This window comes from Cygnus atratus, chromosome 5, assembly GCF_013377495.2.
Source record: "Cygnus atratus isolate AKBS03 ecotype Queensland, Australia chromosome 5, CAtr_DNAZoo_HiC_assembly, whole genome shotgun sequence".
Classification (NCBI taxonomy): Eukaryota; Metazoa; Chordata; class Aves; order Anseriformes; family Anatidae; genus Cygnus; species Cygnus atratus.
The window spans coordinates 50,702,770-50,725,752 of NC_066366.1; positions in this window are offsets into that span (position 1 = coordinate 50,702,770).

Here is a 22,983-nt window from a genome sequence, read left to right on the forward strand (position 1 = left end):
CACTAACACAGACTAGACTGCCATGTGCCATTCTGGCTGTGAAAGCTAGTTGTGTGATGTAGTTGGGTTGTCATCTTGGGTTAGGAAGATGGGCATTCCTGTGCCATGATAGTTGGATTGCTCCCATGGGTGGGCAGGACCCAATGCAGAAGAGCCGTTCTGGGCTTGGGATGGGATCTGGGCAGCCAAAAGAGAGGCTTTATTTGTGAGCACCAGTGATGGTAAGGAAGTTTTGGAGACATGGTGAAGATCTTCTGTTAGGCTGGAGTGGGAGTCTTCTGGGCATATTGCCTTGAAGACAAGATACACACTCGGTCTGAATGTGCACTATGGGATTCAGCATAGTCAAAATCTGAGATTTCTCAGCATCTCTGCAGGGATGTGTGCTTACAAATAAGGAATAGGGAGACCTTGTCTCTGAATTGTGGCTATTATCCCTTCTCTGTCATAAAACCCATTTATTGAAGCAAAATATACACGTTATAAATGTCTTCTGTGGCAGTATTGCTTATCTTTTATTTTTCTTCTGTGTGTACAATTGTACCAATTTCCTGTACTCATGGGACAGTGATCGGCCTGAAAATTACCTGGCTGCTCAGGAGAGCCAGTCAGACTGTCTGATGTAGAAATAACACTGCTGCCTAGAAGGAAGGGGTATGCCTTGCTAATCTATATAATTACCAAATCTAGATTTCATCAGAAATATCAAGTAGCAAGCTAAGCAGAGTTCTGCCTCCATGATCACTAAGTACAAATCCAAGCAGCCACCAGCCTGTGTGTGCTGGTGTAGGAACCCCAGGCTTTCCTGGCGGTGCTGTGTGCTTGGGAGCCCTTCTCCAGTGATTCCCAAGGCTGCTCTTGCAGATCTGTGCCCTCCAGTCTCTAAGCATATCTTAAGGGCCTCCCTCACATTCTATACAGACAGAGGCTCAATGTGATCCATGTCCACGAACATCAATAGGAGCACTCCAAAATCATTTACCCATTGATTCCTCACCCCACTCGCTTATTCAGTTTAAATTCTTCCAGAGTTATTTTCTTATTTGTTTTTATTAACCTAAAACCAGATCAGACTTCATCTACAGTTTGGTTGCTTTCAGGTTAGTATTGGCACCTGAATGTAAACAATCTCATGTGTCCTGGGGGCAGGTTTGTGGTATATGTCACCCTGCTAAGCAATCTCCAACAAGACTAGAAATTTTAAAAAGGCAAATGTAACTGGAAGCAAATATCAGCCTAATTATTTGTGATAACATCTGTCATGTATTTAAGGCAAGCCCCTGGAATAAGACAACGGTTTGACTTTTTTTTCTCCCTCCCTTTTTTCTTCCTTTTCTCATACTGTTCTTTTGATATTCTTGACCCCTGTGGTCAGAATCAATGAAGACGTTGGAATTCCATGAAAAACACTGAAAGAAATGTGTAGTTAAAATTTCCTGTCATCACTGAGATTCTTCTCCAGGTTGACTTTTTCCTTTAGGCTGATATAGTTCAGGTTTTATGGTAAATCTCACCTGGATGTGTTCATATCCATGCACGCATCAAAGCATCAGCCTGAAGTGGTATTTTTTTGGAAGCCTTTTATAGTGAAAAGGAGGCCATGCAGTTTTATTGCCACTACCCATTGAAGCATGGATCCATCAGAGCCTTTTATCGGGAGTTTACAAGTGCAGCGTTACAAATGAGTTTGCTGGCAGGAAGCTGACCCCTCGCTGTGGAAAGCAGAAACTAGTTGTATAATTCAAAACACTGACGTCTGGCCTGCTGGGATTTCCACCTGAAAAAAAGGCTGTCTGAAAAGGGCTCGAAGCAGATAGCAGTGGTACATGCAGAACGACAAACCCTGCCTGGCAAGCAAAGCTCGGTAAACACTCACTTCATCAGAGCATCCAGACCTCCGCGTCGTGCTTGGAAGTTTTACCTAATAAGCTCCGCTTTTCAGCAAGGACTTGCTAATCATTTAAAAGTCAGCATAGATCACTTGCCATCTGGGATGGGAACTGGCATAGCCACATCTGCATAATGGTCTGCCAGCGCTGATAAGCCTTGCTCAAAATCAGGGCTTTGGTAGCTCAGCAGAGCACTGTAGGGCTGCAGTGGTCCAGACCTTCGCTGCCTCAGAAATGAGTAGTAGCTGGGGCAGAGAAGTTTGAAAAGGTCAAAATGAAATGTGTCAACTCTTAAAAGGGTTGTCCTTTATTTTTAAAGCTAGGCATTTGAGAAGATAAATCGGATTTTAAGGTTCTGGGGATGTTACTAAAATTATCCTTTTGGTGGGGAAAATTTGGGGTTGAAAAACATCTGCCAGCTCTGGTGTAGAATTGTAAGAAAGGGAAATATAGGAATTGAAGGGAAACTGGAACAGCAAATGTATTTCAGGGACACAGTGAAGACACAAGAAAAGGAAAAAAATAAAACCAGGCAAAGTGAAAACAGTAGCATAATGTGGGGACTAGCTTTTAGGATTAATAGATGTAAACTGAGGGAAAAGGCTTCACAAATTATATTTTTCACCCACTTTGTGCTGACATAAAGGGCTACAATGTACAGGAAAATTGAGAGGACCACCTTCACGGGTGGTAGAGCCAACGTGTAAGCCTATCTGCTTGCAGGGCACATACCAGTGAGATACATGGAATTGGGGGAAAGATTTTTATCTTAGAGCCAGAAAATGTTCTTCGAATATCCAGGCCTCAGTTTTTCAAGGTTTCATAACAAATAATCAAAATTGAATGAAGTTTTTGGCTGGGAGTTGGCTAGTAATTTCTAAGAAAAGATGATGGAATAGTCTGGTGCTCCTGACCTTTTCCATGTGCCACCATGCCTAGGCTCTGAATAAACTGCTGCACCAGAAAGCCTTGGCACAGCAGCTCCTGTCTGCTTACAGCCAACCCATGGATAAAGGTTCGCTGGACCTTTGTTGTGCAGGGCTGTTGGGCTGCAGTGCAATGACAGGTGTTGATGATTAGCATCCGAAATAAAACTTTGATGTTGTTTCCTCACTGAAAAAGGGCATGTGAGTCTGGGAGGAGTATGACAGCATCAAGTTATAATTATTTCTTTCCACGAGTAAGTTGCTTCATTTTATTTTTCCCCCTTTTTTTGTAAAAACTATCCTGAGCCAGCATTTTTCTAGGGCTTTTAAAGGCAGATGGGTGTTCTAAAAGAACAGCAAGAAAATGAGAAGGAATATAAAACTTGCTTTAAAATGTGTATTTGTTGTTAATGTCTTCCAAAGATGATTCTTATTTTTGTCCACATTCAGAGACCTCTGGGCAAAGTGTATTTGTCTGCATGTCTCTACACCTCTATGTGCTAAACAGTACGTGTGATGCAAGCCCAAGTGTGGCACACCACTGACTGAATAGCAATGTCTATATAATTCTCCTTGTACATGAGGCAGGGATTTCTCATTTCATACATCAGTAGAAGCTTGCTGCTGTAAATCTGTGAATACAGATAACCAAATCCTGACTAATGTGCGTTAGTACAGAGAACTTGGGTGTTGTCAAGTTTTGCTTTCAAAAGTTCCTTCATGGACCAGGCTGTGTGAGGTGCCAAGCATTTCTAGCCTGTGTATTCATGATGGGAGCACCTCTGGATGCAGGCAAGGTGCTTGCTCAAACCAGCTGTCATGTTGCTGTTTGTAGATGGACAGCAGCCTCCAGAGCCTCTGCGGCAGTTCTGCCTTCAACAAGGATTCTGGGTTGGGAATTGAGCAAGGAATTTGCTTTTGTTAATTATATAAACTGGATCCTCATTAGCATTGCTTCAAGATTTACAGAATCTAATCTTGCAGGAAACAAAAGCAGCTCTTATTCACAGTTCAGTTTAGACCACACCATGTGCTGTAGAAGTGGCCAACACGGATCATCTACTCCTTCCCCAACTCCTGGAGTCTGGTGATGCTTTACATCATCAAAGCTGCATTAAATTGCACACTTCTATTCTGATCCTGGCATTTCTCATGGGCAGGTGGCATTTGACAGGTTTTCTGTTTCTAGTAGCAAATACCTATATACGTTTTGGTATCGTCAGCTGAGATGTTCCAGGACAAGGAGTTTTGTCTGCTGCTTGGAAGAAGTCACGAAGTTTATATCCTGTTTTGCAGGTTAGATAAGGGTTACGGGCAGCCTGATATTCTAAGTGTTCTCAATTCAAATGAAGTGGTTTTTTTATTTTGTTTGTTTGTTTTCCATAGTGAAAGCTCCAGACTTTAAGCTGTGTCTCTATCAGACCTTCCCCTGCCACTGCTTGAGACCAAGGGCTCCCCTCATTTCTTTCTAGCTTTCTCTGACTTCAGCACCACCAAACCTGCCACAGTCTAGCTTTCCAATAGCTCTCTTCTGGGGCAGTGACTGCTTCCCAGCCATGGCATTATAGCCATAGTACTACAGCTTTTCTTGTAAGCATCCTTTAACTATTCCTCTCTCTTTCGGCAAAGGCTTCTCTTTTGTCTCCTAGTTCTGTATAATTTAGTTTGCCACACTGATTTCACTTATTTGAGCTGTCTCTCCTCTGAAACATCACTGTGTTTCTCTCCTAACAGCCCAGCTATGCGTTTGTCAGCTTATCTCATACTTACCAGGATTTCCATTCAGGTACTTCTGGCTTATGATAAACAGGGAGTAAGGGAGGAGTAAGAAGTGATTTATTCATGCTGCAGGATGTGTGGCTTGGACCCTTCTGGGATATATTTAGCAAGATCATTGATTGCTTTCTGCCTGAGGAGGCAGGGTGATCATTCACCCTGAGGTGTGCAGTGCATCCCTTTCCATGGGTCAGCCATAAAGACCCTGTGGGAAGGAGCCATGGAAGGGACTTCTTCTGTCTTCTACTGGGAACTAGTAAATAAGATTGTGCCCTAGCAAATAGTTGGGGCTGGTAGGACTGCAATATTTTCCTTTTCTGTTCATTCCTGAGATTCTTTAACCGCTTCTGAGAACTAATAATAGTTACTTAAATTTATACAACCATACAGAGGTATCTTCTGTTCCGTGCCTCCTGCATATTGTATCATTGCGTAGGAGAGCACTGACATTTTCATCCCGTCTGTATAATCACAAGATTAAATGACAGCTTGATCTTGGAGCTTTCTGTATTTTGAAGGGTCATATAAACGTCCTTAAGAAACCAGCAACGATGTTGTATTTGATTACCAGTCAAAATGGATCTCAACTAATGAAAATGGATGCTTTTAAACAAATTCTTTTTTTTTTTCCAACATTATGAGAACACTTTTTTTTTTTTAGTGCACTTGAAATTTCCAGTCCATCCTTCTTCTCTTATCATATGAAAGTAAGCTGTTTTGATTACTTAGGTCTTTCTAAAAATGTCAAGTTATTTTCTTAATTTAAAATGGGAGATGCAGCACTGGGGACATTTGTGAACAGGAATCCAGAGAATTACACATTTCTCCCAAAGCTTGCATCCACTATGTCATTTTGGATGAAGCATCCCGTGCTTCAGTTTCCCCTATCTATAATCAGAGTTAATATTTACCTTAATAGGAAACTTTAACTTCAAAATCTCAAATCACTATTATGTTATTGCTTAGTGTAAAACAAGATAATACACTTAAGAGGACTCGTGCATGGAAGAGTTTGTGAACAGACTGTTCACATTGTTCAAATGAAACACTTTTAAATATACATCTACTTTTAAACACACGTTAAAATATATATCTACTATATATAGTATAGTATATATATAAAAATATATACATGTTAAAATAGATATCTACTTTTCCTTCTAGTGTGGTAGAATGCAAAGGTGTCCGCAGGGTCAGAGTTTTATAATGAAAATTACACTGAAATTAAAACAACTTTACAGTTTACATTATGGCTAGAAAGTTTTCACTCTGCTATGTATGACATGGCTTAGAAGGACATCAGACGCTGAATGCTTGTTAAAAGTTAAATGACTAAAGGGAATGGTAAGAGGAATGCATTGTTATTACTTGGAAAAGAGCCATCAGCTCACACGATGCCTTGCAATTAGCAAAAAAGCCAAACTCCTGCCCTTGAGATAATGCGAGGCAGGACATCAGTTCAAACACAAAGAAGAGAGATGACTTCTATCAGGAAGGTGGGCAGAGGGCTGTTTTTCAACAGAACTGAGCTTTAAAGATTTCAGGAAAAGGCATGATGTGTCTGAGGGATAAAAAAAATGCAATGGGTTTTGATTGTACAAAGTTTAATTTGAGTTAGTCATTGGGAGAGACCTTCAAATGCAAGGACAGTGAAGTAGGTGGCTGAGCACAGCAGTCCCCATCTTTGGTGAGCTTCAGGTACAGAACAGACAAACTGTTGTTTGTTTTAATTTAAAAGCTGTATTACATCCTGTCCTTGTGTGTGCTTGGCAACCTCTTGAGGGATTTGCCTGCCAATTTTTTTTTTTTTATGATCTTATAAAATGCGAATCCTTGCTTCATATATGTTTCTTTAGGCTTTAGTCCTCTCTGATTCTATGAAGATTTTGTACTAGTTTTCCTTACACTGCTAGAGACAGCTTTCAGATATGTGCACTTAGTGAAATTTCAGTTTGACGGTATCATCAGTGCTCAGTGGAGTTTTAAACACTGCCTGACCACCAAAAAACCCACTTCACTGAAGTGAGTGATACTTGGCTTTAGATATACAATGTAGGGCTGCTTTAGTGAAGATTCACATTTTTATATCACAAAAAAAGAATATTTTAGTGTGATGCCGTATGCTATGTGACTGATAGAGACAAGGAGAACACTAACTCTTCCCTGGCACAAACTACTCTGTTCTGTCAGATTTTATTGTGCTACAACAGAGGGATTCCTGTGCAGCCACTGACGGATAAGAATTTCCTTTAGAGCTGTTGGCAAGTAACAACATTACTTGCAGCAACTGCACTCCAGCCTCACTGGAGCTTCAGCTGTTCCTGCCTCACCCAGGTTCCCATCCCTGCTAAACTTCATTATATGGAAGTTCTTATGTAAATGATGTGAACACGGTAAACAAGGCAACATGAGCTCAGTTCTAGGGCTAGTCCTATTTAACATCGTTATCAATGATCTGGATGTGGAACTGGAGTGTACCCTTACAAGTTTGCCTATGGTACTAAACTGGGAGGTGCTGCCGACTCTGGAGGGACGAGGGGCCTTGCGGAGGGACTGAGATAGATGGGGAGCACTGGCCGACTAGCAACAGCATGATATTCACTAGAGGAAAATGCTGGGTGCTGAACCTGTGACGTAGCAGTGCCAAACCCAGGCACAGAGTGGGGATGAGTGGCTGGGGAGCAGCTTTGCAGAAAGGTACCTGGGGGTGCTGGTGGGCAGCAGGCTCAGCACCAGCCAGCAGTGTGCCCTGGCAGCTGAGGGGGCAACCTGCATTTTGGGGTGTGTTAAACCCAGAGTACCGAGGTCCAAGAAGGTGATTCTCCTGCTATACTTAGTGTTGGTGCAGCCTTACCTTGACTATTGTGTGCGGTTCTGGGCTCTGCAACATAAAAAGGATGTTAAGGTCCTTGAAAGTGTCCTGGCCAGAGATAACCTGTGAGGAGAGGCTGGGGATACTTGGGCTGTCCGGTCTGGAGAAGAGGAGGCCCAGAGGCGGCCTCATTGCTCCCCGCAGCTCCCCGAGGAGGTGAAGCGCAGAGGGAGGTGCCGCTCTCTGTTCCCAGCACCCGATGGCAGATGGCAGGGAACAGCACAGAGCTGCGCCAGGGGAGGGTCAGACTGGGCATTAGGGAAAATGCGTTGACCATGAGCATGGTCAAACACTGGGACAACCTTCCTAGGGAGGTGGTTGGTGCCCTGTGCCTGTCATTGTTCAAGAGGCATTTGGATAGTGCCCTCAATAATGTGCTTGAACTTGAAGTGGTCAGGCGGTTGGACTCTGTGATCTTTGGAGGTCTCTTCCAACTGAACCATTCTATTCTGTAGAATTAGTCTTTCTCTTTAACTTTGCCTTAGGTACAGACTTCCATCCCAAGATTGCTTCTGTATATAGAGTGAACAGCACATTACCATCGTTACTCTGCATTTGCTCATCTCCTAATGCCAATGCCAATTCAGACGGCCACTTTATAAGTGGTGGTACTACTCTCTTTGGATACTGCTCACAGAACAACCAGGGAAACTGGGATATTTTAACCCTCTGCTTGGCATGTGCCTGAGTGCATGGGAGGACTCAGATCAGGATCATATGCTGACTTGTGCTGCACAGGATTAGTTGATGGCTTAATCTTTCATTCTTTTGCCTTAGTGTTTTTTTTATGTTTGTTTTAATGCTAAGGTGTTGGATAAATAACATCTTTCAAATGTATTTTCCTATTAATAATAACATTTTGGGAGGCATGCCTTATTTCAGGGCTGATTTGGCATAATAGTTGAATAATAACTCCTGCAGAATACTGAGGAAGGAGGTCATTTTGGAAAAGGTTGCCATAAATAGTTGTGATGAGAAAAATGACATTAATGGGAGTTTACTAAATACTGTGGTTGAAGCAGTCACCTAATATTTGCATGAAACCATGATGAATCTCTTCTGTCAGGGCTATGCTAAGTTTACCTACCATTTAAAAGTTTTTCTCTGTATTATAACATTGCCACTTCCACCTGTTACAGGTCCTTTTTATTCATATCCTGTTTTACACTAGTGAAAGGCTGGTGTTTTTCTTTCTGTGTTGGGTAAAATGTGCTTTTTATTATTTATTTTTGACTAAATCTTGCTCTTACTCATATTTTAATTGTACTTAATTAATTTATCCCCAATTCTTAAGTTATTCTTCACTTTCTAAAAAAAGTTTTTTTCAGTGTGCATGTCTATTTCTAAAGCTCTATACATTGTGAAATACTCCCGGGTATTCTGGAATGGGACCTGCTGCACAGAAAATAAAGGTAGATATTCTTAGTTCACCACTTTCAATCCATGATGGGAATAATCCAATTCTGTTCACAATTACTACTTATTTCTTGCTTTAGGAACTCACCTGCATCATGCAATTAACTGGCAAAGTTGTTATATAATAAATGTATTCAAGGACAACTGTTCTAGAATACCTTCTCTGTATATGTTTTTATCGTGTGCTGGTGGGAGACATTCTGCAATAGCTATTGTGCTATGCACCCTTCTTCTCCTTTAATCTGGATTAACTCTCTCTCGTATATCAGTCACAAGCGTTACCTGGATGTTGAGGCTGAATTCAGTTGGTTCCATTGATTTCAATGCTAGTTGATGCCTTTGAAATATCTTTACATAGTTTTAAATGCAAAAGGCATGGAAACAAGCCAAAATACTCAGTTTGGATAGTCTTCAGGTGTCTGACTTTTGAAATTCAAATGCAATTCAACAACCACATTTCAAAATTGCTCTTTCATTCCTCGTGAAGTGAAGCAGAACTCCCCAAGGTTCTCTGATCAAGACTTTAGTTATACAAATGAGCTATGTGCTAGAAAGCTAAATATCAACCCCGTGTCTTGGGCTTCCTCCCAGAACTCCTCTTATGACAAACCTCTTTGGGATTTCTTTAATGCAATAGCCCTGAATGGATGAAAGAGGAAAATCTAGGCATAATCTTGTTCCTTTATCTTGTCTAGCTCTCTAGCAGCTAGCTGTTATAGACACTTCCTTGACCCTTTTTCCATTTGGCCTTTGGTGTGCATTTGCAATTGTTTTGCCTTTACAAGTTGTGAGCACCTTAGTCTTCAAGGCAGTTTAATGATTGGTGACCGTTTTGCTTCCATCTGTGCTGTGGACAGACAGAAATGTACATAAATACATATGCAACGATTCCATCTCTCCACTTTTTGTTATGCTCTTGTTCCATTGCACCACCTTCCTCAAAAACAACCAACCAATCAAGCCCTACTCAAACCAAAACCTAATAAAACAGAATGAAAGCATTTGTGCTTTCCCACTAAAGGAAGATGAAGAACCACCCAATCAAATCTCTGAGGGTTCTAAATCCCTAGTAAATGACAAAGGATTGTGATATGTATTAGAGGAACATAGCTCCAAATACTGTCCAGTTAATGCATGAAGGTGTACAGGGCTTAAGCCAAGTTCAGTATTATTGACAAGAATGACAAAGACAGCCTGATTTCAAAGCTGACATCTTGATTTAAAATCAACTTAAGCATGCTTAAGGCCCCCCTTGATAGTGCTGCCAGGAGGAAGGCAAATCCTAGAGCTATTCTAAATGTCAGCCCTGTATACTTGGGTTGATTCAGCTGCCAAAACCTTGATGGCCACTTGGCAAATTGACATGATAGAAAACACAGGAAAGGATACAACCACAACTCAATTAAACCCACCAAATCTTTCCTGACATGGTTGTTGTCTTCCTTTGTGCTAATATAAAAAAGAATAGAACAACAACAACAAAAAACTTCTGGCTTTTGTATTCACTAAACTACTGGTTCATCTGTAGCACTGGAAATAATCCAAGAAGGCATGGCAGCGGGACTTTTCTGTTCTCAGAAACAAATTATCCATGAAAAACTTCCAGACTACCTGTTTGTCTCCCTGCCTTTTTCTCCTCCCCCTTAGAAATTGCAAAGTTTTTATCATCTCTCAACTGTCATTGTGTAGAGGTCATTTTAATTTTTTCTCTCTCTTCCTCTTTCCTATGTTCTCTTCAATTTAGAAAGTTCCTCTGGTACAATTTGTACCTCTCAATTGCTTTCAGCCAGAATTAAACACACAGCTTTGTACTGCTAATTTGTCTGGTACAAACACCTCACGCACTTGTCAGAGGGAATTCACTCCTTTGTTAGCTGCATTTATAAAACCTGTCTTGACTCATGCTGGAAGGTTTTGCTGGCCCTTTACCCTTCAGCAGAAAATGATGTGAAGTCCTGGTTGAAGCATTTTATCCTACACCAGAGGTTTATGCTTATCTGTGCATGCTGGAGAGCTGGAATGGTAGCACAAATCCTCACCCACAGAAAATGAAAAAAAAAATTTCAAAGTACAGCAGAGAGGGTATTTCTGAAGTTGCTTCTCGAAGTGCTCTCTTGTGCTCCACTGTGCTGTCTCAATCCTTGCAGAGGACTTGGCTCTATGCTCTTACACCACTGCTGTGTGTTTTGATAACCAGCTTGAAGTAGACCTCTAGACCTTCCATAACTGAAGTTAGGTTACTAGGGAATCCCATCCCTAACAGTTAAATATGCAGTTAGCTAAATAGCTAAGCTGTATTATCAGGCAATTTGGTCTACATTTGCTCTTAAGCTCATACACTAAACAAATGCTATTACTCACTATAAAGTGAAGAAAGGGAACTAAGCTAGATGGGCCAGTTGCCTTGCCACTCTTTTGTAAATCTGTCATGTAAATATATTAAGATCTTAGGAAATCAAAATGTATACCTAGCCATCGGACGGGAAAGTGTGAAGTGACTTTCTGCACTCTGTTTTAGCCACTGAAATCCACTGCATGCATAACAAACTACTGGAGAACTAGACACATGCTGAACTGTTTCACTGATTGATTTTGTTTCCTGTATCTTCTCTCTATGTGCTGGTGTGTGAAGAGTGGGACATAAACACATCCTCATGTGATGTCTGCCCTTTTAAGGTAGTGAAATTCTAAGTGGGAGATGCTAACTCTAGAAGGAAATGAAATATTTACATAGCCACTCAGCTAGCTTTGGCTTGCGGTGGAGGAGGAGTTCAGCTGTCTCCTTGTTTTCAAAATCTCTTGGATCAAGTTTGACTAGAATAGAACTCGTGTTTTTGAGCCGACTTACACTCTTATAATGTTAGCATAATCTTGTTGATTTTATGCAGTCTGTCACTAGTGCGATTATAACTTGTGAGTGCTCAGTGCCTTGCTGGAAGTTGTATTGTATCCAGTGTGAATTCCAGAAAAGGTAGTCTCTTCAAATATTGATGGGAAGTGGCCAACACTTACTTTCTACTTTTGCAGAAATTAAACATCAGAACTTTCAAAAAATCACAAATACTCTTATGTACTGACAGTCAGAAAGGACCGTTTGATTACCTAACGGTCATCTGAAAACAGTAATACAAATATCCCTGTTAAGCCAAAACACCTCAGTTGGCCTGAGCTGTTTCAGCAGACTAATCATTAGAAAAAACAATCTGTTACCACTGTGTCAGAAGCCCAGATAACGTCACAAAACAAGATGTTCTGAAATAATCTTGGCAAGAAAACAAGGGTGGAAAGTGGGAGGGAGGGTGGTGGTAGTGCTGTTCACCATGGTTCCTATGTAGCCCCAAATTTGATGACTGCAAAGACAAAGAACATGTGAGCTGAATGTTAAGCCATAAATAAATAAAATTGAAAAATAATTCTCTTTATTGCAGCAGATTTCTGATATAGTCATGAATGATTGAGGAGTAATAGAAAGCCGGTGCAATCTGCTTGGCCATCTAACACAGACTGAGTTAGGCTGTTTCAGACAGTTCAAATAAATTTGTCTATGCAACTAAGCTATTGCCATGGAATACTAGTTCTCTCTTCGATTTATAGCTTAGTCTAAAAGTTATTCTGGCAAGCTCAGGATCCTGTGATGTTATGACATGACTCAAGCTGAACCTGAATTGGAGTGCACCTCAACTTCACTTGTTGCACAATGGGATGTTTGGGAATTGTCTTCTGAGACAACTTTCTCTGCCACCTTTGTGAGCTGGCAGCCATGCTCTGAGCAGAAAAATGGGTTGAAGGACCTCAAAAAAGATAAAGGACTTTTGTTAATTGTTTCTCAAATATATTTGCTGGTGTGCGTTAATGCATATTCACAATCACCAAAAGATGAAATTGTGTTGATGAAAGAGATTTCAAAGAGTTTATTTTAAGGAGGTATGTTTCTTTGTTTATGTAGATGAAAGTTCACATTCGTGATCTGAAAGTGATTAATAATCTTATGCTAAAAACACATAAGAGAATAACAACGTTTTGCAGCAATGGTGTGCAAGCTCTAAGGAAAAGACTTGGTTATAACAAATGTAGCCCGTTAAGTATCTACTACATCTCTTGAACTTGTGTGACCTGTAGCCCCGTCATGATATACCTTCTTATGCCTTACTGCTTCAGTAGGAGATTGGTGTTATTGATCTGTTTCTGCCATGTACAGAAATAATATACAATAGTTGCTGTTCCCGTTTACTTTATGGTGATTCTAAGATCTTCAAATGGAGTGGCTATTTGCAAGGTTGTGAGTCCAGTCATTGGGTGCAAAGTTATATTTATGACAGTAGTTTACTTACCAAGATCCACATTTAAGTCTAAACACTCTCTGCAATAAATATTTTCTCTGCATCAGTGATTTAACATGCCAATTATTTTAGAAGAATGAATGAAAAACAGACTTTTGGTCAGCTTAATCCCTGACTCATCATTGACTTCAGTAGCACTATGGTAGGGACTAATTTATCCTATTCAGTCTCACTGCATCCTTAGAGCCCTCACACAACTGCAGTTGTGTCTCTTCCTCCTGGAAGCCACAGAATAGCAGATAGAAATGTATCTTTAGTATTCTCAAGTAACTTATGTAAAGCCTTACCTTAAGGGATTGAAACCTATTAGGTATTTGCTACATGCTATTTTGCATGAAGCTGTAATCTTATTTTCCTGAGAGAAAGAAATTTTGCCTTCCCTCAGGCAAAATGACCAGTGCCCTTTAGCTGCATAAGCAGTCTTCTGTGCTCTTTCTGATGGTCTAGGAAGACTTATGGGGCATGGAAGAATCAGGGGAAGTGAAAAGACTCCACTCCTCTCCCTGCTTTTCTACCACATAGAAGCCAGGGAAGTCTAGCCAGCTCAGCATCAGCAACAGGATATGATTAATCTGAAAGTGTTTCATCTCTCTCAATCAAGAAGCTTCTCCTATTGTTTCCTGGCTTCCACTTCTTCAATGCAGCCACTGAAATCCCCTATGACAGGGTTGTCTCTTCAAATAAGTATAATCTCATAAAGGCTGCTTTTCCAAATGAAATTGGATTAAGCGTAGATTTTTCAAGGGATACCCTTACTGACAGTCCCTCATACTACAACTGCTGCTTCAGTCTGGCTTGCCATAAAAGTAATTACACTTAATCTTGGAATCTTGGAGGCTGGTGTCCTTATGGCTGGACTGATCTGTGGTGTTCAGTCAGGCTTGGGCAGCACTCACCTGGTCGCCTCTCATTTCAGCTTGTCGCCTTCTTCAGGATCCCATTTAAAATACATGGATGATTTGGTCTCTCATGCATTGCAGAGGGAAAATCAGTAGAGGCCTAAAGTCTGGTGGCCCCATTTTGGAGCACAGGAATGTGTTTGAGACTACAGTGAAGTGCAGGTAGTTGTGAACTTACAGGGATCAACTCTGGAGACAACAGGCTATGACTGCATTAGTGAGGTGCCTTGGGTAAAGCGTGCTCAGCACAGTCACACTGGTTTGGGTTGGTCAGAGTACATACAGAACAAGGTCATATTTACAGTGCAAAGGGAGACAGACCCATAACCATTGCAACACTTAGTTCTTGCAGTGCTGAGCTATAGTGCATCTACCACTTAGCTCGTCTGCAAAAAACTGAAAAGCACATTTCTATTTCACACTTCTTCAGAGATGCAACATCCGCCAAAACCATCCCTTTTCTCATATGTAGGAACTTGATGTGCATTTCAAAGGCAAACATCGGTGTTACATCCCAGTGTTATTTATTTCCAAACTCCTTAAAGTTTTAATTGGAATGTACGATTACTCTAACTTACAGTGCACATTACTTTAATTCTTCTTCATTATGAATGTTATTAATATTGCATCAATTACACTGCTTATTCTAATAACAGCAACTATTGAAGTGGCAGGGCATCAATTATGCTGATTTACAACCAGTCACAACCATTAAGGTAACAATGTTAAATAGGTGGCCTTTTTAACAGGGTTATCTCACCATGCCACTCAGGAGCTGATGATCATCAATTGTCTTGTAAGCATAATTTCAGACAATTCTATCTGACAGAAAAGGATTTCTGAGTGCCTGAAAAGAGCTATTAAGTTATATCCTGCTAGAGGAGCCTAAATCTCTCCTTGCCTGGAGCAATGAGGCTAAAGCTGGACTTTGTGGATGTACATAGATGCAAATTCAGGCTGTGGCTCAGAGTCAGAGCCTGGCTCCTTCCCTTTGGTTAATTGCATTTTAGCACTGCTTTGCTGTCTTCTGTGGAAATACAAATTGACAGTGTTCACCCAAGATGTTTTCACAAGTTTTCTGTGAGTAAGAACCCTGACGTTTTTATATCAGCCTTGCTATTATTTTCCTAGTTCCTTAAATCCAAGTAGAAAAATGCCATGCTTAGCTGTGGATTTCAGACCCCTGCTATTGTACTAAAGAGCTGCTCTTTCTAATACCTATTTTCATACAACTTTGAAGTACATGCTACTAAAATGTTGCCTTTTTTTGCAGAGTTTATAGCTTCTATATTTTTATCTAAAGACTCTTGATAATGAATAGCTTTTGGAAAATCCCAGTTCTTGAATGAAAAATTAAGGGTCTCAGTGTCCATATGTTAGAGTAAGAATGTAGTATGTAGAGGTCAGGGAAGTGAAGTGTGAAAAGAGGTTCTAGAGTATGATTTCTTTTTCTCAAACAAAATGCAAACAAAACAAAACTAGCCAAGCAAACAAAAAATAGAAGGCAAGTAAGAAACCTCAAAACTTTTTGGCAATGTTCTGGTTTATTCTGAGTCTGATCCGTGAATTTTGGGTGGGTTGGGTTAGTAGTGCCTCTCATGCAACTATTTTCATTTGCAGAAGTTGAGCTGAAACATAGCTCAAGTATTACATATAATATCCCATGTGAAATGAATCAGTCTTACTGCGCCTTTGTAGAGGTTAAGAGTAAAAACACTTACCAAAGCTACTTGCTGTTCCCTTAGAATGTTAAGGAATTACCCCACACCAGCAGAGCTACAGAACCTACTAAGGTCTTCTTCCTGGCCCGATGCGGTCACAAAAGACGTGGTGGGTTAAGCTGATGCACTTTGATTCACAATTAGTGTGCACATAAGATTACATGCATAGTCAGGGGCCAGCTCAACTGACAATTGGCAAGCCATTAAGTCATCACAATAGATTTCATTTGTAGATGGGGTGAATAAGACATACTCAGAAGCACAGTAACCAAGGTTTGCTGATACATTAAGTAGCTGTTAGGAAGTGGTAACACGATTACTTGTGATCACTGTCTGTAATTGCAAACAGTAGAGTCTATCACCCCTGACCCTGTGTGCAACCTTGATCAGCAAAGGCAGCACTTTCTTTCCAAACAAACCAAACTTGCACTTATTTTTGCCTTAAAAATTTTTGTTTGTGATGCAGGAAATGAAGACAGCTCTAGCAGTACCATGCTTGGTCACATATGGTTTCTTTTGTTATTGCTGCTGCTATGAATTTTTATTGAGATCTCCAGGAAAATATATTACTTTCAAGTGCTACCTTTTAAAAGCTGCTTCAGAAATAAGAAACAAAATCGTCAGCAGCCTTTGCAAATGTTCAGTAGGAACTCAGGTCTTAGCTTCTTTCCATAAATGCCTGAAATAAAGCTTGGTGTTTCTCAAGGAAATAAATATCCCTTAGTTCTCAGATCCTTGAACTTGCTGGCAATGTGGAAAATGCCTGACAGTCTACATTCGTGGTTCAGGAAACAGGACTTAAAACCATAAGGTATGCTTTGAAATGCAGCAGCAAGCACAAAGTTACTCAAAGCCTCAGCAAAGTAAAGTAATAAACATGATGACTCTGGCTTTCTTGTACAATATTTTTGGAGCTAATTTGAAGTTGTGCATTCCCAATGCAACCAAGGGCTTCAAGATCTTAGCCAGCATATTTTAAATGAGGCCCTTCCAATTGGGATGGTCCCAGTGTTGCACTGAACTGCAAAATGATTGACTGCATTTACATCATTAACTTGCAGAGAACAGAGATAGCCAACTTAATAAATACAGTAATAAAAAATAAAAGTCCACAATTTTTGCTACTGTTGTGATCTTGTTATCCCACTGGGGTCAATCCTTATTACTCTGGTTTGCTTAATATGAGTTAGACCAGAATTACATCAGTATGTGTCCAAAGAACAGAAAGAATGCTGTCAGCTTTGGATAGGCTTTGGTGATTTTTCTGGTCAGGTGGGTGGGTGGGGTAATTTTGCTTCCAGCTTTCAGTGCATTTGAATGCAAAGTTGTCTTTTCGTCTTCCTCCTCTTCTCCCTTCTCCTTTCTCCCTTCTTTTTCTTCCTTCTTTTTTTTCCTTCTTTGTTTGCTCCTACACACCATCTTTCATGTAGATACAACTATCCCTTTGCCAAAATTGTCATTCCACAAGAAGATCAGGTAACTAATGGTAATCTGGAAAACTACCATCTCTGAGAAGAGAAAACCTCCTAACAAATATCTGCTCGTATTGACCTCTTAACAGCCACTCAGAAAGAAAAAAAAGACTGGTTTGTTAAAGAACAAATTAATCAGGGCAGCTTTCAGAAGCCACAGAAGAACTGGATCTCTATTGGGCTGTCCACAGTACAAGCATAACAAATGCAGTCTGTATCCCTTGCTGTTTCCAGTAATGTGTGTTCCCCCACCCCCACTTAAAAAAACATCTTTTCATGTGTGTAGCACTGTATTTGACAACTTGAGAGATGCTGGGGCTGAACAGTACCTGATGCTGTATGAGTACTTGCAGTCCTTTCCACAGCTGTTCTACTTATAATCCTCTTGTTCCAAAATGCCCTTTGTGAGGGGGGGGGAGACAGGAAAAAGGGAAGATGGAAGCTTTTTTTTTTTTTTTTTTTTTTTTTTTTTTTAATTTTATTACGAGTTCCAGAAATACCCTAAGGACTTTCGCAGCCTGTCAAAGGCACACTGAAGCCTCTAGTGTGTGTATTGCCTGCCCTTGCAAGTAGCATGAAAGTATCTGGAGGTTCATATGTGGAAGATGGCTAAAGGACCCTTTAGGGTAGAGAAACCCCATCTGAGCATTGTCCTGTTCACCCTGCCTGGAGGAAACCATCCCTGGAGTGAAATAGTCCCAAACTCACACCTGGGTTTTGTCTTGGAGGGATTTAGTTGGTTCCCAACCACAGCAAATCCTGGACTAAATTAACGGAATACAGCATGGTGATCGGGCAGTCATCTGGGAATGAGCAGTGAAGTTAATTTCTTTGAGACAGCAGAAAACTTATTAGTCTTTCCCTCCCTCCATCTCTGAGTTTGTTTCCAGCAGTAAGAATGAAGTGCTATGTAAAATATAAGGGGTTTCATCAATTAATTATTTATACACAGATATCTGGAGATTATTACACAAAAAATCAACTCAAAAGATGAATGTTTTGTGAATGTTTTGTTTGTCTGGAAATAGGGTTGTATGAATGATATTTTAAATTATCTTCAGCTTTTGTTGTCGTAAGAGCACAATACAATTTGCCTAGTACATTCCTCGTACTGCTCACTTTTGGTTTTGCATTTTAGTAGATGCAAAACAGCAACCATGGACTGTCACTTCATCCTCAACTCCATAAATCTCAAAGGAGACTTTATGAATGATTGGTTCTAGTGTCCTGATGCATTAAGAAGAGAAAGATGTCAAATTTAGGATATCACTGCTACTTCAGCATGTCAGTTTTACTATTGCTCTAGCCGTGGTTGCCAGATATATTCAAAAATGCATTTACCTTTTTATTACTGTGAAATACGAGATAGTCTATCTCTGTAAGAAATTGCTGGGGCTTATTTAGTTTCACATATATATCCTGTTAAAAAGAGTAATATAAAATAACTTTTTTTTTTTTCTGCTGAGCAAAATGATGCTGCAGGTACCACACAATGCATATTGTTCATTAATGAAGTCATTTACTTTAATTACACATAAAAACTAGCACTCTGGTGCCTCAGCCAGCAAAAGGGAAAGGGAAAACTGGGAGTGGTGGAGAAATGCTCCAGGATGTGGCACACTATATCCTTTGCTTTCTGACAGAGGGTAGTGCAGATGATATGGAATAAAGTTGGTGTCCATGCTGGGTAGGGCAGCCACCTTACAAGCCACCTCTCCACAATAGGTTTTGATCTCAGGGGTTGGTTATACCTCAGCATTATTTGTGGAGAAGCAGGAGAAGTGCAGGAAGGAAGAGTGTGAAGATCATGTCTGGAAAAGAAAAAGGGGAAGAGAAGGAATTCAAGAAAAGAAAGACAAAGGAAAACAAAATAGAAGAGTGAAAGAAGAGGCAGTAGATGTCTGGGAGGTGGTTTCTCCATTGAGCTGGTCAGACTCTGGAAGCAAGTCCGTGAGGCTCCAATTTTGTCCCGGCAGTGAGAGTCTGCTCCACATTGTTAATGGAGGAGAGGCTGGAATAGTGTTTATTTAATTGCATGGCCTCAGTAGGTAAACATTTTTTGGAAGAGGGAATTTATGCAGGGTGGGATCCCAGTTCCCTATTAATGCAGGTGCTGGTATCTGTTTCTATGGTTACAGCTGCAAAGCACAGCTCTCTCCTTCTAAGTTGTTTGTAAGTATATAAAACTATCTTCTGGGGAGCAGAAATTTCCTGCACTTGCTACTTCCCTTGAGGTGATACCTCTCCTTTAAGAACTGTTCTGAAATAAAGCTAGGGAAAGACTGTTCTTCCATTTTGACAGCGATGGGGGAAAGCATGATTTTCTTACCTGCTGAGTAGGTGTATGTGATATAAATGAGACATAATGCAGACAAACAGAAGTGTGTGAGAGCAGGCTTGCTTGTTTGAACACTCAGCATACCTCCTTTTCTCAGGAGTATTTCTCAGTGAAACCCTTCTGGCCCCCCTCTTACTGTCATTCCTATTCACCTCAAAGTGAAGTGCCCTGGCCTGTCTGTGCTGTTCCCTTCCAACCAAGGGATGGTACAGAGACATGCTGGGTACAGAAATCTGTGAATAAATTCCTTTTTGGATTACCAGAGAGAGGGAACCATGAAATGTAAATATTGGTAGAATTGGTGACAAAGTGATGAAAGCAGCTCACTGAGCCTAGCTTGTTCATCCAGTGTTTTGAGAACTCCACTTTTTCTCTCCAAGTAATTGGTTCCCTATATTTTGGATTAATGCTTCTCTTGTCATATAACTTTTTCTAAATCAAACTGGCTTCCAAAAGGAGTTCTGTTCCTTTTCAAAGACCTTCTCTGAATGTTGACTTAGAAGTCAGTCACTGAATATCCGTCTTTGGCATTAGGCAATTTGCCAACAAGCACAGAAGCTGAAACACTTTCTCTCTAAACTGAATTTGAATTGAAAATGCTAGCACACTAAGGCAGTGGGGTTTGGGGGATTTTTTCTTTTGATGGATAAATATACCTTGATACGTGTCTCCAAGTTTTAGAGACTTTCTTGTCTCTGTATTTGCACTAAATCGCAGTACATAATTTTCTGAGGTGCTCTTGTATATACATACACTGGCTTCATCAAAACCAAATTGGCTCATATAAAGAGGTGGTTTTATTTCTGGGATATAAGGCAGACCATGATATGGCTTTTCAAAGGCATTAGGTTATACAAAATAAGTTTCACTATTTTGTTTTCAAATCTAATATAGGAATTTGTCATTGGTAGAGAGGGATATGACAATCTAGTCCTCTCCTAACAAGGGTTGTACAGAGTAATCACAAATTCTGTGACTCTAATGATTAAATTTAGCAAGCAGACACATACGTACACAATTCCTGCTTAGATGTTTATTGAGTAGCTACTCTGTAATGTATAGCTTAATATGAAAATGTGTACAGGAGAATTTGTCTGAACTCAAAGACAGTTAAAAAAAAAGAGACGGAAAAGGATTCCAAGATATGAATTAGAATGCAGAAGGACTAAGGTGTGGAGTTGAGGGAAACAGAAAGTGAGGAGCAAGGAACCCAGAAAGATGAGCAATACTGTACTGTTTAGTTATCAAACCATATTTCAACAGCATATTTTTGTAACTTTTGCATCTAAGTCCTGCTCTCCCTTCGTACTTCCAGAGATTACGAGGTTCACCTGAAATTTCAGATGCATAAAACGGTTTTCTGAGGTTCTACCTCAGAAATCTTTCTGCACAGGAGAGAAGGAGCTTTTGATTGCTGCCTCTATGCTCAGTCTCTTTAATGTCTGAATATTAATGCATGGTAAATGAAGCAATAAGAATATTATCTGGGAGTTTCAACTCTGCTCTCTTCTGCAGTGATGAGAAGACTGAAGCCTAGCATTTAAGAAAAGGCTTTCTTTTTCTTAAATGCACTGGAAATAATTACAAAATATATCAGCATATGTGACGCTTGCCAATTGTGCTACTAGCTTATTTCAGTGAAGTTGCAAGAGGAAAAGACAACGTCATTTTAGGGGAAGGTTCATTCTTCAGTCTGCCAAAGAGTGTCTTTGGGACTTGGAGAATGTTCTTTATCTTCCAAATTTATGTTTTTCATTATGAAATGGGAGAAGAAAAAACAACAACAAAAAAAACACTTTTCTTGTCCTATTCTTGTTTTGTTATGTATTTAGGAAGCTGTTTGCATGCTGGCTTCTTTTACCTCCGTCTGTATACAATGTCTAGCATAGGAGGACTGTTATTTATGTGTATCTGGAAGTACTTCCATGAATATTGATGTAGTACTAGGTTCAATAATAGAAATCTGCCCTTGTTTTTAACAAAAGTCACCTATATTAGGCTTCTGTTTGCTAAAAAACAAAATCAGAGTTTGTTGTAAATAATCTCTAATGAAAACAAACTGAATGATTATAGTCTAGATTCCCTTCAGAATGATTTCTTGCACGTAGGAAACAAATTACAGTGTATTCCAAAAAAAAAAAAAGAAAAAAGAAAAGATGCTTCCATTTGGGTAGAATATATCATGATTTAATGAAGACAGCCATCTGCTCCTGAGTAAAATCTTAATTAAGCAATATAGGAATCAGAACAAAATCAGCTATAAAACAATTAGTATTTTATAAGTGTTGCCAGAAATGTATAGCAGCTACTATGTAAAAAGTTTCTTTTAAATATGAATAGCTTTCACCATATAATGTACTGATAGGGTTATAAAGCTTCCATTGTCTGTAGCTGATATTGATGCAACAATGTCTCCTTGGTAGAATTTTAGATTTCACAGCAGCAGCTAAAGCCTTGCATTGAGAACTGGTATGTCCATTGTATTTTAAACCTATTAGTAGTGGTTTTTTTCTGTTTTGTTTTTGTTTATTTTATTTTTGTTTGTTTTCCTTAGCATCACATTTAACAAATTCTACTGCAATTCAAACAGCTGAGGTGTTCAGCCATTCTCAGGAAAGCAGGGCTCATCACATGTAATGGTTTCTCGGGAAGACAAACCCTATCACTCCAAATGCCACCCCCTTCCTCCTTCTTTACCCCAACTTTTGTTCCTGAGCATGATGTCACATGGTATGGTGTGACCATCTCTGTGGTCAGTTTAGGACAGCTGTCCTGTCTGTGTCCCCTCCCAACTTCTTGTGCACCCCCAGCCTCCTTGCTGGCAGGGCAGCATAACAAGCAGAAAAGTCCTTGGCTCTTTGTAAGTACTGCTCTGCAACAACTAAAAACACAGGGGTGCTATCACCACTATTTTCATCAAAATCCAAAACAATGCATTGTGTGAGCATCTATGAAGAAAATTAACTTTATCCCAGCCAAAACCAATGGATGCACTGTTTAATGAAAACAAAAAACTCAGTAAGCAGCACTGCTGTGCATAAGCACCATTTTACCCTCTTTTTGACAAATTTCTTTCTTTCATGTGTGATTTATTTCTTTGCAGTGCTTCTAAAAATTATTAAAAGATAATATGCAAAACAGCAACTACAGCTTGCTTGGCAAAGATATAAAATTTAATATCCATGAGAACTTTGTCTTGCCTTTAAGTTGAAGTAACTGTCCAGGTTAAAATAAATAAATAAATAAATAATAATAATAGAAAAATGAAAGGATAGTTATACCTTGGAATTTAGGTATTCCATTTACAGATCAGCTCCTTGCCTTTTTCGGACCC